Source organism: Marmota monax, unplaced genomic scaffold, assembly GCF_021218885.2.
Source record: "Marmota monax isolate L192 unplaced genomic scaffold, Marmota_monax_Labrador192_F-V1.1 WCK01_AAM20220418_F8-fsc00062, whole genome shotgun sequence".
NCBI lineage: Eukaryota > Metazoa > Chordata > Mammalia > Rodentia > Sciuridae > Marmota > Marmota monax.
The window spans coordinates 6,364,401-6,383,689 of record NW_026695221.1 but is presented as its reverse complement, the minus strand read 5'-3'; positions in this window follow the sequence as shown (position 1 = coordinate 6,383,689).

Sequence of the window (19,289 nt, the reverse complement as noted above, 5' to 3'; positions counted from 1 at the left end):
AATGTATGTATATATGTGTTTGTATACATACATGCATATATATTTCTATTTCTATATTGTAGAAAGAATATAAAGTATAGATATCAAAATATTAACAATATTTATCTCTGACCAAGAGAATTATAGATGATTTTTACTTCCTTTGTTTTTTATTTCATTTGTGGTGCTAGGGATTGAACCCAGGGCCTTGCCCATATTTGGCAAGTGCTCTACCACTGAGCTACACCCCCGCCTCTATATTTTATAATTTTGTATAATAAACACATTTGATTTGTATAAATTTTAAGTTCTTTAAAAACCAATTCTTGAGTGGTGAGAGAAGCCCACACACTTGGTTAAGGTTTCTATATTGTATTAATGTCAAGTTATGCTAAACCTAAAAACTCAGTGACTTAACACATCAAAGGCGTATTTCTTATTCATATAAAGTCCAGTATGTGCTAGTAAGGACATTCTTTCATCCGTTTGGTCAGGGATCCATCTCAACTTGCAGTTATCAAGGTCACTGTGGGTGTAGAAAGAAGACATTTTCATTCACATTTTATTAACCAGAACTCACTCATATTCCTTCTATAACTGCAAGGGGGTACTTGGAAATGGTGGGGAGGGATATATGAGATATTTAGTGAGTACAGTCTCAGCACACTTGCAGTGATGAACTTTTCTCAACCAAAAGTCAAAAGTTTAAGGCATGGCAAATAAATAATTAAGCTTAGGACTGATTTTTTTTTTAAATATACACACAACAGAATATAAGATTGCATGCTTGCTACAGTTTTTAAAATAGTCAGCACATGATTCGAATGCACTAGGCCCTGGATTCAATCCCCAGCACCAAAACAAACTACCAACAAAAGGAGTCAACCAAGGCCTTGGCTATAAGGGAGGATGAGGAAACTGGACAAAGACAAGGTCAAGATTGAAGGTGTCCTTTTTTCCATCCTAGTTCTTTAAGTTAAGGGACCTATTCAGACATCATACCATAGTGTCAAAGCAGAGTTGCAGTGGGGAGATGGAAGACTGACTGAGACACGACAAGAGCTGGCCAGGGGAAGGAATGAGGATTTCTGATGTTCTAGGAAGTGCAGCATGGATTCTTCTCCTGAAACAATAGGAACATCAAACAGATGGGTGATCTCGCCACAAGTTGGAGAGAAGAACCAAGGTGCACATAGGATGGAAAAAGTGAGGAAGACTTCCAGATTTGAGCAGTCAGACATGAAAAGTCCAACTGAACAGCCAAGACCATAGGGTGGGGATAGGAGTTGGTCTTGAGTAACTTGCTTCAAATGGAGCTACCATAGTTGGTGTGATGTAAATGGTCGTGAACAAGGCAGACAACAGAAACCGATACAGCACTGTGGCCTGCTAGAATGGCCCACAGTCCAACTAGGGATAAGGGCTGTGAGGAAGACTCCAGGCTGAACCAAGCATTAGACCAGATATAGACTGAGACAAGCTATGGAGGCACGGTAGGGATGATAGACATCAAGAATTTAGAGTTACTCCAGGGACGGGAATAGTTGAATGAGGATCTCAGCAAGTGGCCAGGAATAGTGAGAGCAGAGTCCAATTCCACTGGAGAAGGATCTAGCAAGAGGTACTGTGATTGAGGCCCCACCAAAAAGTGAGGCTTTACAATGGGTGCCACCCCAGAAGGAGAACTGGTGTACTAAGGAGGAAAATGCTTGGTCCTTTTAGGCAAGGAAAAGGAGGAAGGGAGTTTGCAGATTTGGGGTTACCTGGTTGCCTAGGGCCTTGCTTCCAAGACTAGGATAGAAAGATCTTTAGTTTCTCTCTTGCTTAATTCAATCTGCATTGGTGTAGGAATGGAATGGAGTCAGGCCTTTGAATTGAAGGCATCAGTGTCTGAAGTTGAAAAGATTTGGTAAGGCTGGATTTGCTGGAGCAACTTGTATACAGTGGAGAACAGCTTTTCCAGGACAGCCTTGGCTCTTCTGCTTCTTTCTCTTTCCTTCCTTCTCCCCTCCCTTTCTTCCCTCCCTCCCTCCATCTCTTCCTCCCTCCCTCCCTCCCTCCCTCCCTCCCTTCCTTCCTTCCTTCCTTCCTTCCTTCCTTCCTTCCCTTCCCTTCCCTTCCCTTCCCTTCCTTCTATCCTTACCTTTCTTTCTTTCTCATTATTGGGGACTAAACCCAAGGATGCTCTACCACTGAGCTTCAACTCCAGCCCTTTTTTATTTTTGTGACAGGGTCTCACTAAATGGCTCAGGTTGGCCTGAATTTGTGATCCTCCTGTTTTAGCCTCTGAAGTAGCTGGGATTACAAGATTACAGGTGTGTAACACTGTATCTAGCTGAAGGGTCAGATTTCTGAAGTTTTCCCTTCTAGAAGTGCCAAGAAGTGAGGTGAATAGGAATCTGTGAGATGTCCATAGACTGAGTCTCTGTGGTTTGGTCTCCCAGCAGCAGATTAAGAGATGTCAGTAAGGACCTGAATGGGCAGGGTTAGGAGGTGATGTCTTGCCTACCACTCCACTCAGGAAACCTCATTCTGTGTCTCACTGACCTTAATGGTGGGCAGCATTGCCGCTCTCTCACTGCTTTCTTTTTTTCCTTTTTGGTGCTGAGGATTGAACCCAAGTCCTCACACATGCTGAGCACACACCCTACCACTGAGCAGGTCCCAGCCCGCCTTGCTCCTTTCTGGTCCCACATAAAACCTTTCTTTCCGGCCGAAGCAGGATTTCATCTCTGGGAGGCCACTTTGCAGGTGTGACAAGAGGCCTGGCTAAACAAGTTAGACTGGCCCTTGTGTTATTATCAGCTCTCACCTTATCACACATGCTTTATTCCTTAACACCGGCCAAAGGAATTAACTAGTGGAATGTCAGCTGAAAGTAACAACAGAAGAGCATCCCAATGTGTTCCTTTGCTTGCCTTGGCCCTGAGGTGCCACTGAAGGTGGCTCCCACTTCCCCTCCCAACCTCTGAGGGCCATAGGAAGGCTAGATTATCAAATGATGTTATGCCATTGTCATTGTAAGTTGTTAATGCCCCAAATTACCTATTTGTTTAGGATTTCTGATCCAAAAAGATATACTAAAAATGAAAGCATGGGGATTGTTTTTTTTTTTTTCTGTGTGTGTGTGTGTGTGTGTGTGTGTGGCACTGGGGATTGAACCAGGGGTGCTCTACCTCTAAGCTACCTCCCCAATCCTTTTTACTTTTTATTTTTGTAACAGGGTCTGGCTTCATTGCCAAGGCTGGTCTCTGAGGTGTGATCCTTCTGCCTCAACCTCCCTGCTAGTTGGGATTCCAGGTGTGTACACTATGCCAGGGCCATTGGCATTTATTATATGTTTCTATTCTTACGGGTACTAGGAATTGGAGGAAATAGAAAAAAATATAAGGTAAGGAGAAACTTTAAAAACATATATATATATTGCCCATGCTAAACATACACTCTACCACTAAGCTACACCTCAGCTCCTACAGTATTTACATTATGGGATTCAGGTTCAACCAATCTTTATCAAGCTTTCATGTGCCAAGTATATATTATCTCATTTAATCTTTTACAAAATCCCTGCAACATAAGTATTATTATCCCCATTTTGATTTGCAGGGCACTTGATTCCATGCCCAGTGCTATTTCTACTATGTTCCTGGGTAGCAGTGGGGGAGCAAATATAGATGGTACATAGAAACTCAAAAAGCTGAAATACATTAACTTATCCATGAGTCACTAACACAATTTGAGGCAGCCATAATTAAGTGTGCCATAGTTGGGAAAAGAGTAGCTAAGATAAAAGCTGGGAGAGAAGAATTGACTGGAGGGATGGGCGGATGTGGAGCAAGGTGGAGCTAGTTTGAGGTTTCCTGGTCGAGGTGAGGGTGGGAAGGATTATCCAGAGGGAAAGGCTGGTGTGCTGGAGAGGTGGTGGGGGCAGGAACAGCCTGCTGTCTGAAATAACAGCGAGAGAGAGAGAGAGAGAGAGAGAGAGAGAGAGAGAGAGAGAGAGAGAGTCAATGGATGACATCCTTTTAATCTGTGGTTAAGGGCGGGTGCGACCGGCCTCTTGCATTCAGGTAACCAAGGGACACAAGTGCAGAGAGAGCTTCAGCTTCCACCATCAGGGATGTGAGCTGTGCAGACATAGTGTGCTAATTCCAGCCTTGTCTGGCAGACAGCAGGGCCTCTGTCTGGGGGAGGAAAAAGCAGTAGAGCTGGGGACGACACATTGGAAAGGAGGGAAGTAAGCTCTGAGCTATTTTTAGTGCTGCATCTCTGTGCATAGTGGACTTATGGCATAAGCATGCCTGTGAATTCATCAGATGGAAATATAAGCATGCGTAGCCTGCTCTCTGACTTCCTCTTCAACAAAAAGATTCTTTTCTACATCCTGACCTGTGGTGGACTCTTTTCCTAGTCACTGTCGAGGACTGAGGCTCTTCTGGTTAGCGTCCTAAGGCTTCTATGAAAGAAATGTACAGCAGTGAAGAAATGTCACCATCAAAATAGCAGACATTGAGGAATCAGCAGCTTTGGGCATCCAAGAAAAAAAAAAGTTTCCTGATTCCTCAATTTTAACTAAGTGCCAAATACAGGCTCAGCTTGGTTGGAAACATAAGCACAATGGAATTCAGTAGAACCTTAAACCAAGCCACAATTTTCCCTGAGCTACACTAGAAACTCTACACCCTCACAACACCTAAGAGCTTTCCCACCAATAAAACTTGTTTGCTAAGTATGACATCATCACACAAACCCCTGATTGGCTGAGTCTATCCTCAAGGAACACCCCATTGCTGGCAGCAAAAAACTTTTGCAAAAGCCTTTTTGGGCATCATACCTTGTATTTAGTTTTTGCCTTTTTGTGCAACATTTTAGTGCCATAATGGGCACACGGGTTCTTTAGGAGACTACTTTAGCTAGAATTCTCTGTCAAACACTTTGAGGTTGCTTTTCCCTGAGCATCTTAGTGTCTACCCTCAGCTTGGCAGACCCTACCTTGGTAAATGGGGAGACACAAAAAGGTTTAATGAGAAAACTTGTTACTCCTTCTGCTTCTGGCTTTCAGATGGACATAGTAATGGTGATTTTGAGTTGCAGCCAAGGAATGTCATAACAGAAACTACTGTGAAATCAAATTAAAGGAGCCCAGGGAGTAGCGGAAAGTCTTGGATTTAGAAACATTTATTAATTGCTTGTGTGCAGTGTGCTAGGCTGGGCAGGTGGACATTTGCCTTCAAAGAAATTACAAACATACTTTCAAGCTGTCTTGCCTATGTTTTATAGACGTTATATAAAGAAAACCCTGAAACACTAGGACAGCAGAGCAAGAAATACATGCTTCCTGATACATGAACAAAAGGTAATCATAAGCAGTTTCACCAACTGGTCTTTGGCTGGGAAATGAATAAAAGGAACGTATAATCCCACACTTTGGCCGTGATTCTCCCCCGCCCCTTTTTCCTTGGCCCTATTTAGTTCTTACTTGTGGCTGGTCTATAACTGAAAGCTGCAGCTTGAGAAAAGGTAGACAAACGATAATCACTGCTATTACTGCTGTTCTGTCACTATTCTTCTCCAGTCCTCTCCCCTCTTTCCCTCCACCCTTCCTCTTTTCCTCCTTCCTTTCTTTCTTTCTTGGAAGAAATAAAAGTAGAGCCCGGGCTGGGGTTGTGGCCCAGTGGTAGAGCGCTTGCCTAACATGTGTGAGGCACTGGGTTCGATTCTCAGTATCACATAAAAAATAAGGATGTGTCCAACTACAGCTAAAAATATTTAAAAAAAAAAAAAAGTAGATCCCCTCAAGCTAGTGATATAGCTCAGTGATAGAGTGAGTGCTTATCTAGTGTGCAAGAGGCCCTGAGTTCAATCACCTACACTGAAAAAGAAGATCACCCAGTTTCTCCCTTAGAGATTGTTAGAGAAAGAGATCAGGAGCCAGCCAGAGACTTCAAGGCCCCTGCTCCCCTTTTTCCTCTCCCTGGCTTCTCACCTAACTCCAGCTGAAATTGGGAAAGGGCTTTGCCAGAGGATATCTGTACTTACTATTTCTGAATTTAAAAAATCACAGCAGAGTTGGGGATATAGCATAGTGGTAAGGAACTTGCCTAGCATGCACTAGGCCCTTGTTCAATCCCCCGGTGCCACACACACACACACACACATAAGCACATACACACGCAACCTCATGTTGGACGTGGGGCAGAAGATCATCAGTTGGTCCTATTCTGATCTGGATGGTACATTTTTTCCAGGGCTGTTTCTGGGTCACCACAGTACCCTCCTCCATTGGCCTTTAATCCAGGTGATACTTTTCTAACACCCATGGTCTAAAGGGAGAGGAGAGAAGGGGGTTGTAAATTTCCCCCAGAAAGTAGGAGGTACATTACATCATTCTAGGTAAAATGAAGGTAAAGTGTGGATGCTAATATGGTTAAATCTTTCTGTCTTCACAGTTTGGGTTTCAGAGCAGTGAAGATAATAATAGAAGGATGCGAATTTCCTGTGAAAGAGAATAGCACTTGAGAGGTGGTAAAAGCTGGTAGGATCACAGGGACAGGCCGAGCAGAGGTGACTGCAGGCAGCATGTGCCTTCTGGAGGCTGAGAAGGCAACAGGTTCATGTTGAAGTCAGCCCCAGATATCTGGAGAGAGGTTGCAAGGTCTCTGGTCAGGTCTTTTTCTCTTAAGCTGAACCATCCAAGAAGTCATATATTAGTCGGAGTTTGAACGCAAGCTGGATGTAGTGATGCTCTCCAGTAATCCCAATTACTCTGGAGACTAAGGCAGGAGAATCTCAAGTTTGAGGTGAGCCTGAGCAATTTAGGGAGACCCTGTCTAAAAATAAAAAATAATATGAGGATGAAACATCAACCCCTTCATTCTGGATCTTTCTCTTGCTTTAGACTTACTTATTCTAGGTCCCACTACTTCCTTCCCTCTCTCTTCACAGCCCATGATGAATCTCAGGTTCATTGCCATGATCTGTTGCTGCAAGACTGATCTCAGCTTGCCTAGGTTAGCCCACAACTGGCCCTTTAAACGCGGTCAGTTTAACAGGCCTAGGCTGGCACAGAAAAGCCTGTGGCAGACAATTGTGTTTATTCCAGGCAATTGTCCCAGACTGGTTACTCCCTGCTTCCTCCCCACCTGCTGTCTTTTTTTCCCAGGATCTGAATTCATCCTCCCTAAGCATTGGCTAGGAGGCTCTCTCTCCCTGCGCCACCCTAAACCATCCAAGGGTCTGGGCTACTCTCAGCCCCTCTGGTGGGGAAAGAGGATGTGATCAGCAGTTCCCACGTGATTTATAGCTGTTCTCTCATTCAGTCGGGCTTTTCCAGGTAACAATTGCACTGGATTAGGGCAGTCTGCAGGACTCCACCCCAGCACCAACCGGCTGGGCCAGGTTTACCTCAGCCCCTTCAAAAAGGATGGTGTGAGGAATGCCCAGTCCTGCCCTAGGGAGACAGATCCATTCAGGAAATAGAGGACAAAGGGCAAGACTTCAAAGAAGCATGAGCAAACCCGCTGCACTTCTGGTTACTGAGTAGAGGAGAAGAGCTAGGAGGCATAGCAGCTCAGAGACAAGTCAGCTTGTATCCCTAATGCCCCCAAACTGCCAAGGCTTTGCTGAACCAAGCTCTGGAAACCCCACTGCTGCTTGCCCCTTCAGACCGTGAGCTGTGATCTCCCACTGCCTAGGTCAGCATTTCCAGGTAACAGGTCTCTGAGCACCATGCTAGGGTCCTCTGGCCCCTCACTGATCTCTTATTATCTCCTTTGAGATTTCTTTCTTCTCTCCCAGAAATGATTATTTTTCAATCACATTGGCTAAGAGATAAAGGAAGAATAAGGGCAGAGAAAGGCTGGGGATAAGGACCCAAGGGCAAGGGTTAGAAAGGTGGCAGTGATGGAATGGATCATCTGTCTGTCTTTAAAACCTCCAGGAATGGCCTGGGGATGTGGCTCAAGCGGTAGCGCGCTCGCCTGTCATGCGTGCGGCCTGGGTTCCATCCTCAGCACCACATACAAACAAAGATGTTGTGTCCGCTGAAAACTAAAAAAAAAATAAATATTAAAATTCTCAAAAAAAAAAAAAAACCCTCCAGGAATGAGGACACTTTTGGGATGTCTCACTAAATTTCTCTGTAAGTCTGATTATTTCTATTTCACTTCCCACCAAGAAGGGAAGCTTCAACCCTAAAAGGTGGAGGTGACAGGAGAGAGGAGGAAGGATCTTATACTGCTATGACGCTTGTATCTGTCTCAAATGCCCTGGTTTTCACATGTCTCATTTAAACTTCCTGAAGGTAGAAAGCTTGCCTTGGAGATCCAGGAGGTAGTGTGATGTGGTAGAATTCAGCCACCTGGAGTCTGTGTGACTGTAAGCAAGTCACTCAAGCTCCTCCAGCTTCAGTTTCTTCCACTCTAAAGTACAAATAATAATAACCTTATTTTACAGGGTTCGTAGGACTACTTTTAAGAAACATCAAAACCCTGCCCACATCACAGCTACTCAATAAAAAATAGCTATTATGATCATGCTTCAGTTTCCTCATCTGTAAATGAGGTTAATAAAATATCCATCTCACTTAGTTGTTTTGAAGACTAACCAAGTTAATATTTATAAGATTCTTAGAAAGGTGCCTAGCACACAGAAAACTCTGCACAAGTGTTATTAAATAAAATGAATCATCCCATTATTTTCCACAATACTTAAATATTGCCTTGCCCAGGTAGGCATTTTGCAAATATTGCTGAAATTAGTCTGATGTATACACTCGGCCAGGACAGAGACAAGGGTAGATATTCACAAGAGGAGGCTGTTGGTGAGGCTGAGTATTATATTTCTGTTCTTTCTTTCTTTATTCTCCTATTTCTATTTCTTAGTTGGACACTGGTATGGTTCAAATGTTGGTATCCCCTCCAAAATTCTGTTGAAACTTAACCCTCAATGCAATAGTTTTAGGAGGTAGGATCTTTAAAAGGTGATTAGGTCATATGGGATCTGACTTTATGGATTAGATTAGTATCATATAAAAGGGCTGGAGGAATTAGTTTAAGCCCTTTTCCTTCCAAACCTGCCACCACGTGAAGACACAGCATTCATTCGTTCCTAAGGTTGCAGCAATATGGCACCATCTTGGAAGCAAAGACCAAGTCCTCACCAGACACTGAACCTGCCAGTGCCTTAATTGTGGACTTCCCAGCTTCCAGAACTGTGATCAATTTCTGTTGTTTATAAATGACCCAGTCTCCAGTATTTTGTTACAGCAGAATGAACAGACTGAGACAAACCCAACTCCATCAGCCCTCTTTTCTCTTCTGTCTGCTTAAAGTTTTCTCTTTCAACAGAGGAAGGAGAGGAAATTGATTACCTAACTTACCACATTTACAAATGAAGCTAGTGAGCAGACACTATAACTCTGCCTCTATCTTTTTTGTCTTAGTGTCTAGCTTCCATCTGAATTTCCTTTTGTGACCTCTAAAGAAAGACCTAGAAGTTTTACTGAACACAGTGTCCTATTCTAATCAAGTATATGGTCATTAAATTTGTGTTAGGAATTCAAATGTATATTCCAGGGTATAAAGTCTAGCAGGAAAATCAATCTATCAGAAACAATGTCAGAACAGTTTAGGAATTCAGGTAGTCACTCACTTTCTTCTTAATTCTTTCAATGCCTTATTTATTTTTAAGATGGTGGCACACATCTGTAATCCCAGTAACTTGGGAGGTTAAAGTGGGATCACAAGTTTGAGGCCAACCTCTGCAACTTAGCCCCTTGTCTCAAATAAGAAATAAAAAGGGCTGAGAATGTAACTCAGTAGTAGAGTGCTTGCCTAACCAACATGAGGCCCTGGCCCTGGGTTCAATTCCCAGTGGAGGTGGGGGAGTAATAGAGGGAGATAACATGTGTTGAGCATTTTCTGCTTATTAGGTCCTTGCTAAGCTTTCACATGTTTTCCTTACACTCATTTCATCCTCAAATCACCTCTATAAAGTAGCTATTATTATGTCTACTTTATAGATGAGGAAATTGAGGGCTAGTAAATTTAAAAATAAATAAATAAAAACTGATGCAGTGGTACACGCCTGTAATACCAGCAGCTCTGGAGACTGAGGCAGGAGTATCACAAGTTCAAAGCCGGCTTTAAAACCTTGGTGAGGCCCTAAACTCACCAAAACTTAGCAAGACCCTGTCTAAAAATAAACAATAAAAAGGGACTGGGGATGTGGCTCAGTGGCTAAGTGCCCCTGGGTTCAATTCCTGGTACCAAAATAACAAAAACAATGACAACAACAAAAATGCCCTAAGCCACACAACTAGCAAGTGACAGAGACAGTCCTTAAACCGGACTCTAAATTTCATGGTCATTGGTCTATATTCACAGGCACAAGCAAGTTCCCATAGACGTTATACAAAATTGTTCTCTTGGCCTTCTCAGTTCTGCTCTGTAATATATAAAATGTCTTTTCAATCATTTCTGTCTGGCAAAGAAAATGTGTGCATAACTTTCATCTAAACAAAAGGTCTTTTGCATTACCCTTCTTCTTATGTCTAAAAGTATCTTTCCTGTGTAACTTTTCAACAATGCTAGCCCCTTCCTACTCTTAGCACCATAACCTGTCACTGACTCTAAGATAGTTTAACAAAAGAACTGGAACAGGAAGCGTTTTAAAACAGGCTGTCCCTTTCTTTAAATAATTAAAGAAGATGCTATCAGGGAGATCGGGTTTTTATTAGCTCTTCTCAAGTTCAGTGTCACTTGCTTTCATTCAGAGCAAGATTGAAAGTTGGGGTGGACAGTGGAGAGAGAAAAGTGCTTTAATTTGGACAGTGTGTTAGGATCACACTGTAGAGTCCCACCATTCAGCCCCATCTGGATCCTTTGCCAATAGAATAGAGAATGAGCTTGACTGGCTGGTTACTGTTCTTTGGAAACAAATTTAGAGGAAATGAACGAACGAAGTAATGAATGAAATAATTGTTGAGCCCTGATAATAGTGGGAGTATCATCGTGGGCAGTGAGGCTTTGAGGACACTAGCCCCAGGCCCTTGTAGGATGCAAAACAACTAGACCAATGGAAAATAAGTGTCAAGGAAAATAATGTCTAAACCAGGGATGTGGAACACAACTTCCATTCAAATATCCATTCAAATAGTCTGCTAAATCTCCATCTCAGCAACATGTTCTTTGCAATTTCACTCTCTCCCTGCAATAAGCAGGCCAGGAGCCCCACCCCGCTCAGCAGGGTATCTCACAGCAGCCCATAGGACAATAAGGAGGAAATTGGTTTTCCGGGAAGCAATTTCTCTATCAGCAGAGTAGTTCTGCATTTGCATAGAGGAGAGGTTAGGCTGACAGTTGGAAGAATTCCATCTGGTACTTACTCAGAGTCCCAATTTGGTTAGTTTCAGAGTTAAAAGGACACTATAAAATGCACTTTTTAACATGGGGTATATATATTTTTTTAACAGGAGTGTTGATCTAGAGATTGAGAGCCTTCAGGCCAAAGGAAGAAGCTAGAAATGGACTCACTGTGAGCTCTGGAGTTGCTTCTTTAGTGTGCCTTCTTTTCTCTTGCTAAATATAAAATGAAGTCAAACAGGACATGAAGCAGGGATTAGGAGCAAATTGAGGATTTAATAATAAATATTTATGGTGCCTTGCTCATAACAGGGTTTATACAGATCCTTTTTAAATACCTGTCAGTTTGACTTGTTGCTTTGATTTACACAATGTTTAGTATGCAGAGGGATTGTCATTTTAACATCCTGTATCTGGGGTGGGGAAGAAAACCTTAGAAGATAACAGCTAAGAAAAAAAGTGCTTTTAATTCTCCAGATTCCCTTATTCCTGGCTCTCTGGGCCTGCAAGAATTCAAGAACCTAAACTTTATCTGGCTTCAAATGTGATTTCTCTGGTGTTTAGGGGACAGCCGCGCCCATTCTGGATTCACACAGGCACTGTGGGGTTAGGTCAGTCCATTTGAGGGAAAGCAGCCTGGAACAATGCCCCTTCTTGTCCTCCCCCACCCACGCCCTGTTGACTCAACCTTAGGAGTTGAGAAAACAGAAAACATTTCTGCCCACGACCTCTTCCGGCAAATCATTTAGCCTCTCGGGGCTTCAGATGCCTCAACTATGAAATGAGGGGATTGGGCTGGATGATCTCTTAGAGCCACAGTCATAAATCCCCTTTTCTGGGGCAGTACCAATTCAAATAATCTGTTCACTGTCCCTGTAAATGCACTAGGGTTTGTCAGGCTAACTGTCCTAGTTTTGGGTTCTGAAAATATGGTCACTGTATTTATAAGATCACTTTCAGCACTGACATTCTATGTCACCAGGATTCTAAGTAGGTAATAGCCTTAAGTGACTGTTCTAATTATTCTTTGTATGACCTTGGGCAAATTGGTTAACCTTTCTAGGATTCAGGCCCTTATCTGTAAAATTAGGGATAATAAAATCTTATCTCAAGGCTGGGAGCTGGACTAGATAGAGATGCCTCTGGCTAAAGATTTATGTCTCAGTGACCTGAGCTCCATCTGTTATGGGCAAAGACAGTAGCTGGACCACTGGATGCTTAAAAGAGGCCTGTAAAAAAAAAAAGAGAGAGAGAGAGAGAGAGAGAGAGAGAGAGAGAGAGAGAGAGAGGGAGATGAAAACAAATAAACAAAACTAGGGCTGGAGGTGTAACTTAGTGGTGGAGTGCTTGCAAGGATGAGGCCCTGGGTTCCATCCCCACATTGCAAAAATGTAAGAGGTCTAGAGATTGTTCTCTAAATGCATGGCAGATACATTGATGGTACTCTTGAGGAGGATGTCCCTTTGCCACCTGGAGTAAAACCAGAAGTACTATCTCAGCTTCCTGCTGTGAAGAAAGGAATTCTCATGTGAATGTCAGAGACATCTTAAGAAAGGTTGTTAGGCAGTTCTTTTGGGAACAGAGAAGAGCCTTTTAGGAATTCATTCCAAGGACCTAAGAATGTCAAATTGTTGCCTTTTCTTCCCTCCAGGATTTCCAGTGCCAAAGAAGAAAGTGGGTAGGATTCATTTAAAGATTCTAGATCTGGGACCAGTAACAAGCTGTGTGATGCTAGAACAATCAACCTCTCTGGGCCCAGTTTCTGCATATGATATATTAGAACGTTTGACAACCAAGCCCCAAGACTTCCTGTTTGGAGATTCTATGTAATGTCAAGCGGTGGATTTCAGGTGATCAACTGGAGGATACTTGGGGGCAGAAAGAATGCCTTTCCCATTCCAATCATAAGTAGGCAACCATGCCTTCTTCTGTCCACCCTCCAGGTAATCAGTGGAGTGGATTTAAGAGTGTATTTTTATGTGGCTTTATCCATGTTTCCATCCAATGCCTAGCTCTGTGCCTAGCATACAACTGGTAATTTAGGTTTCTGTTAAAAACCAAAATAATAACAGGATGCTTTGTTAAGTATTCCTAGTTGCTGTAAGCAAGTCATTTCTCTTTAACCTGCTCCCCTGCCAGTTTTTTTTTCTCCCCTTTGGGTAAAGATAAGGCTGGAAGTCAGGCAGGCTGGCAAGCACCATCACAGCTACTTGGGGGTCTGAAGCAGATGACACACAAGTTCCTGGGCAACTTAGCCAGACCTTCTCTTAAAATTTAAAAAATAAATAAATAAATAAAAAGCAAAAAGGGCTGGGGATGTAGCTCAGTGGTAAAGCACTTACCCAGCATATGCAAGGCCCTGGGTTCAACCCCCAGCATACATACACACAAACAACACAAAAGACCCCAGGAGAGCTCACTTATATAGGTCATCTGCAACAGCCTCTCACAGCTTTACTGCATCCAATCTGCCTCCTCCTAGTCCATTTTAAAGCAATAATACACAATTTTAAGACCAGAGGAAAATTTACTGAATAGCATTAAAACACTCAAGAGAGGCAGTTAGGAAATATTAAGAGAGTATCACTTTAGATATAAACAGTTTCAGCTCAAATTCTGATTTGCTAACAGGATCATTTGGTTTCTTTAACCTCTCTGTTTCTTCACTTTGTGAAAAGGGAATGAGAACAGTGCACTGACCTTAAAAGATTTTTATGAGAATTAAATGAAAATAGTCTTTTAAGTGCTCTATGTCTTGGTCTTCATTATTTTCTATTCTTTCCTGATTTTGTCAAACTTAAATCAATTTATTCTGCATTCTTTCTTAGAAAGAACTTTTAACAATATCATCTAGTTGTGTCACATGCCTTACTAGATCTGCTAATGGCTCCCTGATCCCCAAGACCAGGTCCAGTTTATCTCATCTGGCTTCAAGATACAGCAAAATTATTACCAATATTTCTCTTTTCTTACCTCAAAATAAGAATAAGCAATTCTTGTGTACCAGTTTTGGGCATGGAATTGCTCTGAGCACTTTACTTATGCAGTCATCTTTCAGACACCAATAGAGAATTTGTTCCAGCGACCCCTGGATACCAAAACGCCTGGATATTCAAGTCCCTCATATAAAATGGTGTAGTATTAGAACACATGCACATCCTCCTGTATAACTTATAATACCTCATGCAACACAAATGCTATGTAAATAGGACCTCAGCAGGGTGGCCCAGCCCACTCTTCTGGGACCAGGATAGCAAGGGCAGCAGGAAACAGAAAAGACAAATCTGAGAGAAATCTCAAGACTGAATTAATCTGGGTTACAAGACAGCAGCTCTGAGACAGCATTCCTTAGAGCACTAGGCCCAAAAAACTTTCCCTGAGAAGTATCCTTTCATCTATATTTGGGAAATGCCACATGTTTCCCTTTTTGGAAAATAGCAATGTATACTAGAAGGTTAAAGGAACCTAGAAAATCTACAGTTAAAAAAATGTTTAAAATTTTGTAAATCCAGGATTTTCAAAATATTTTGAGCACAGGACATCCCTGCCTGTCTCCCCTAACAATGACACAGAATAACCCCTCCAAGAGGTTATTGGGTATGACCCCCCTGAAGAATATACTACCCTGAGCTAACATTAGCAAACTGCATAAACAGTACTGAGAGAGAGGAACACACACATGCAGGGTGTGCAAAGTTACTATCTTCCTTCCCCCTCCTCTCGGGTGGGTTCCTGTAGTGGGGAGCCCAGGAGGACAGTTTAAAATTAAATGCACATTTTCCTTTCCTTGCCTGGTGTGAATGTTGCCTCTCTCACTCTCCCTCCTACCCACTTCCTTCTCCAATAGAGTTTGCCTGCCCTAGAGAGAGAGCCATCTGGATAGTAATGTTACAATATCAACTCTTTCAAGGGACCTCCCTTTGGTGTTCAGTCTGCTTCATGGTATTTTACTTGTATCTCTCTGTGTTAGAAAATCAGCTGACTCCTCTAAGAGGGTTCTTTGGAGTAATAACATTATTACAATTTTTCCTTTTCTCCGGAATCAAGGCTATTTCTTTTCCCCTCAAGGACTTCTTTGGCATTTCCGTGAGGTTTTTATTATTCTGTACTGCTTAAAGGATGTGGCATCCTGTTTGCGCTGCAAACAGTAAAATAAAAATCCCCCCTAGGATCACTTGCTGAGCCTCAGGGTCACTTCTGCTGAAGGAATCCCATCTGTCCAGGATCAGCAGCCTGGCCTCAGGAGACAAGCCTGGGAGTAGAAGGGAAATGGATTATTGGAGGCAATGTTGACCTTCTAGTTTCCTTTTGAGTTGTGACCTAGAGTAAATGCCAGTAAGAGCAATGAAGACAGGGTCAGAGGTGACAAAATGTGTTAACTATTGCAAATCATGAACACAGAGTGGACAGCATAGGTTGGCCCCAGTTCTCTGAGTCTCATCAAGCCACTTTCCTGCATAAAGAAAAGTCCCCAGAGAATTCCTCTGAAAATCTAGTTCTCTTACCTCGTGTAACTGAGCATCCCCAGGCAACCTCAAACAGTGGCAGACTCCCTGATGTGGTCTCTGTTCAGTTCTGCTGTGGTCAGAGTTTGCTCTCATTAGTCTTAGACCATCAAACATACACTATTCTCTTCATCTCCTCCCATGACCTTTCTAAGTAGAATAGGGTCATCTCCACCTCTCTGCTCAGTTGGCCAACAAGTATACAAAAAAGGGAGGGATTTGGAGGTCATACAGAGAGATAAATGACTGTAGTTGGCTTGGAAATAGTTGAATACATAGCTCAACATAGGCAGGTGCCCTTCTTACCTCCTAACTTCTCCCTAGAGATGACAATATTTCTGGCCTAGTTCTCTAGGGGAAACTGGGTCCTGTAGGGTTGGGACCCAGGTGCTGAAGGGAAAGCAAGGAATGAGAGACATGGGTAAGTGGGAAATGAGAGACGGGAGACCAGGCAGAGATACACATGAGAGTTTATTTGTCAGAGCTGACAAATAAAGGCCATCTTTATAGTGAAGAGAGGCAAAACAGGCTTGGGTTCTGGGACTTTAATGGGGCAGGCTCAGGAATAGAGCTAGGTGGATCTTAATTGGGGTGGTTAGGGGTTGGGTTGGTATGAGGGAGTGGTGAGCCTTTCTCAGGAATGAAATGTAGGAAAGCGAAACGTTTTCCTTAAAATGGAGGTTGTCACTTAAGATGGCTCTCCAGATGCTAAGCAAGGACCTTATAGATGCTGTGTCTAGTTCAAGCAAAACTATTCAGTTATTACATTATGATCCTGTTTTTCTTTTTTTTAGACTCAAAAGTTTATTCCAAATCTCTAAAATATATACAAGAAATCCTTTTGTAACTTTACAGAACTGTGTATCTAATTGAATATATTTTTCGGGGGGAGAGGTATCAGAGATTGAATTCAGGTACTCAACCACTGAGCCACATCCCTAGCCCTATTTTGTATTTTATTTAGAGACAGGTTCTCACTGAGTTGCTTAGCACCTTGATTTTTGCTGAGGCTCGCTTTGAACTCTCGATCCTCCTGTCTCAGCCTCCCAAGATGCTGGGATTACAGGTGTCCACCACTGCACCTGGCTTCCAGTGCCTAGTTGAATATCTTTACTTGAATGTCACGTGAATATCTCAAAGTTTTATATGTTTGAAACAGAATTCACTCTCTTTCATTAACTTCTAGCCTGTGTCTCCTAAACTTTGTATTTTGGTTAATGGTACCACATCTTCTTAATTTCTTTATACATTTATTAATCCATTCAACATGTATTTATTGATCTCTCATTAGCAGCAGTTACTGTGTTCTGAACTCTCCTTTTTCACTATTCTAATTTCTTTATTTTGTCTTTCTACATGACCCTGTTTTTATATCCTCAAAATATCCTGATTGGCCTCACCTAGTAAGTAGCCTCTAACCCACACCAAGTTCCACAGCAGCTTGTCCCCATAGGAGCTTGTCCCCACAGCTATGATTCATTGCTGTAGTCTTCTGTCCTTAAACCCCTCCTTTCCATTTTTGGCCAGTTAAGAAACCTTTCCCCTAGGAAAAAGAGACAGAGACCTAATTTGTGGCAGACAGGTAGGAGTTGATGCTAAAAAAATTTTAGTTTTGTACTAGGGATTGAAACCAGGTACACTTTACCACGGAGCTACATCCCCATCCCTTATTTATTTATTTATATATTTATTTTTATTTTGAGACAGGGACTTGCTAAGTTGTTTAGGGTTTTGCTAATTTGCTGAGGTTCTCCTTAAATTTGAAATCCTTCTGTCTTAGCCTCTTGAGTCACTGGGATTATAGGCATGGGTCACTTGCCCAGCTCTAAAAAACTTTAGTATATAGAATACAAATTCAGTTTTATCTGTTGTCATAGGCATATGAACCAGTGACATATGCGGTACCTACACTATTATTACTTGTTATTTTTTTTTTCTATTTGACTAAGAGCATCACATATGCAGCTTTATGTTCCTGGAATCTAGTCCAGAATTTGAATTCAGAAAATATTCAATAAATGATTATTGCTCAAATCTCCCTCTTCAAAACTAATTTTTCCAGGTGACCAGTTCACTCACAGACTAGTCCTTTTCATTAATAGATACATCTAATTTATTTTTTCTTTTTGTACTGGGGATTGAACTTAGAGGTGCTCTTCATCTCCTCTCATGACCTTCTTAAGTAGAATAGGGTCATTACCACATCAGATGACTAACAAATATACAAAAAAAAAAAAGGAGGGATTTGTAGGTCATACAGAGAGATCAATGACTGTAGTTGGCTTGGAAATAGATGAATACATAGCTCAACATAGGCAGGTGCCCTTCTCACCTCCAAACTTCTCCCTAGGCTGGGCTGAACTCCTGTGAACTCAAGTGATCCTCCTGTCTAAGCTTCCTGTGTAGCTGGGACTGCAGATGCTAACGACCCTGCTTGGTAATAATTCTCTTTAAAGGTTTGTTCAGATTAATGAGCATATATGTCAGGGTGCTCTCCCTGAAATTACTTCTGTTTATTAGTAAACCTTTTAAGGTAAAGTCCAGAAACTGTTCACCAAGCTTCATCAGGGCAGTCTGTCCAGGAAGGATTGTCCTCTTTGCTGAGAACTTTCTGTTTCTTGGATGCATTTTATGAGCTTAGATTTTTAGGAGACCATCAAACTAGATTATGATCCCCAAGATCAGAACCCTTGGAAACTGGAGGGCAGGGTAACCTAGTTTAGATGAAAAATATCAACTGGGGAATTGGATGTTTTGGAGGAAGCAAAAGTTAAGTTGGGAATTATAACAGGTGGAGAAATGGAAAAAGGGAAGAGATCTTGACAATATGAGGGCATGGGTGCCTGGAGAAGCTGCTGATGGTGATGCTGAGAAGAAAGAAGGAATGTGGCCGGGAAAAAGAGAAGGGTGCAGAAAAAACCTTCCTAGCTCACACTTTCCTCAGTTGACCCACAGTCTAATGCTTGAATATCCTTTGAAACGGAACTTAGATAATCTAAGATTCAAGTTATTTTATTTATTTATTTTTGGTGCTGGGGACTGAATCCAATGCTTCATACATGTTAAGCTTGGGCTCTTACTACTAAGCTCTACCACCAGCCCCAAAACACAAGTTATGAAATTTAGCTGTCAAAATAATTACTTCATTTTAATATGTTTCTGTTCTATGAGTTTTGCACCAAAATATTTTTATATTTGTACTGTACAAAATATATGATTAAATTCAGAGTAAAAATGACAGATACTGGTTTTATCTTTTATTCTGGCAGCCTATTAATATCATAGTCTTCTATTTAATAGAAATAAATGAGAAGTTTTATTAGCAAAAAACTTTTAATGTAAATAAGTATTTTCACATCTACTTTTCTTTTCCAAGTCAGTTGGTAAGACAATTTGCTGTGAACTTGATCTCTTTTCATCCAGAGAAAGTAGTTAGACTGTA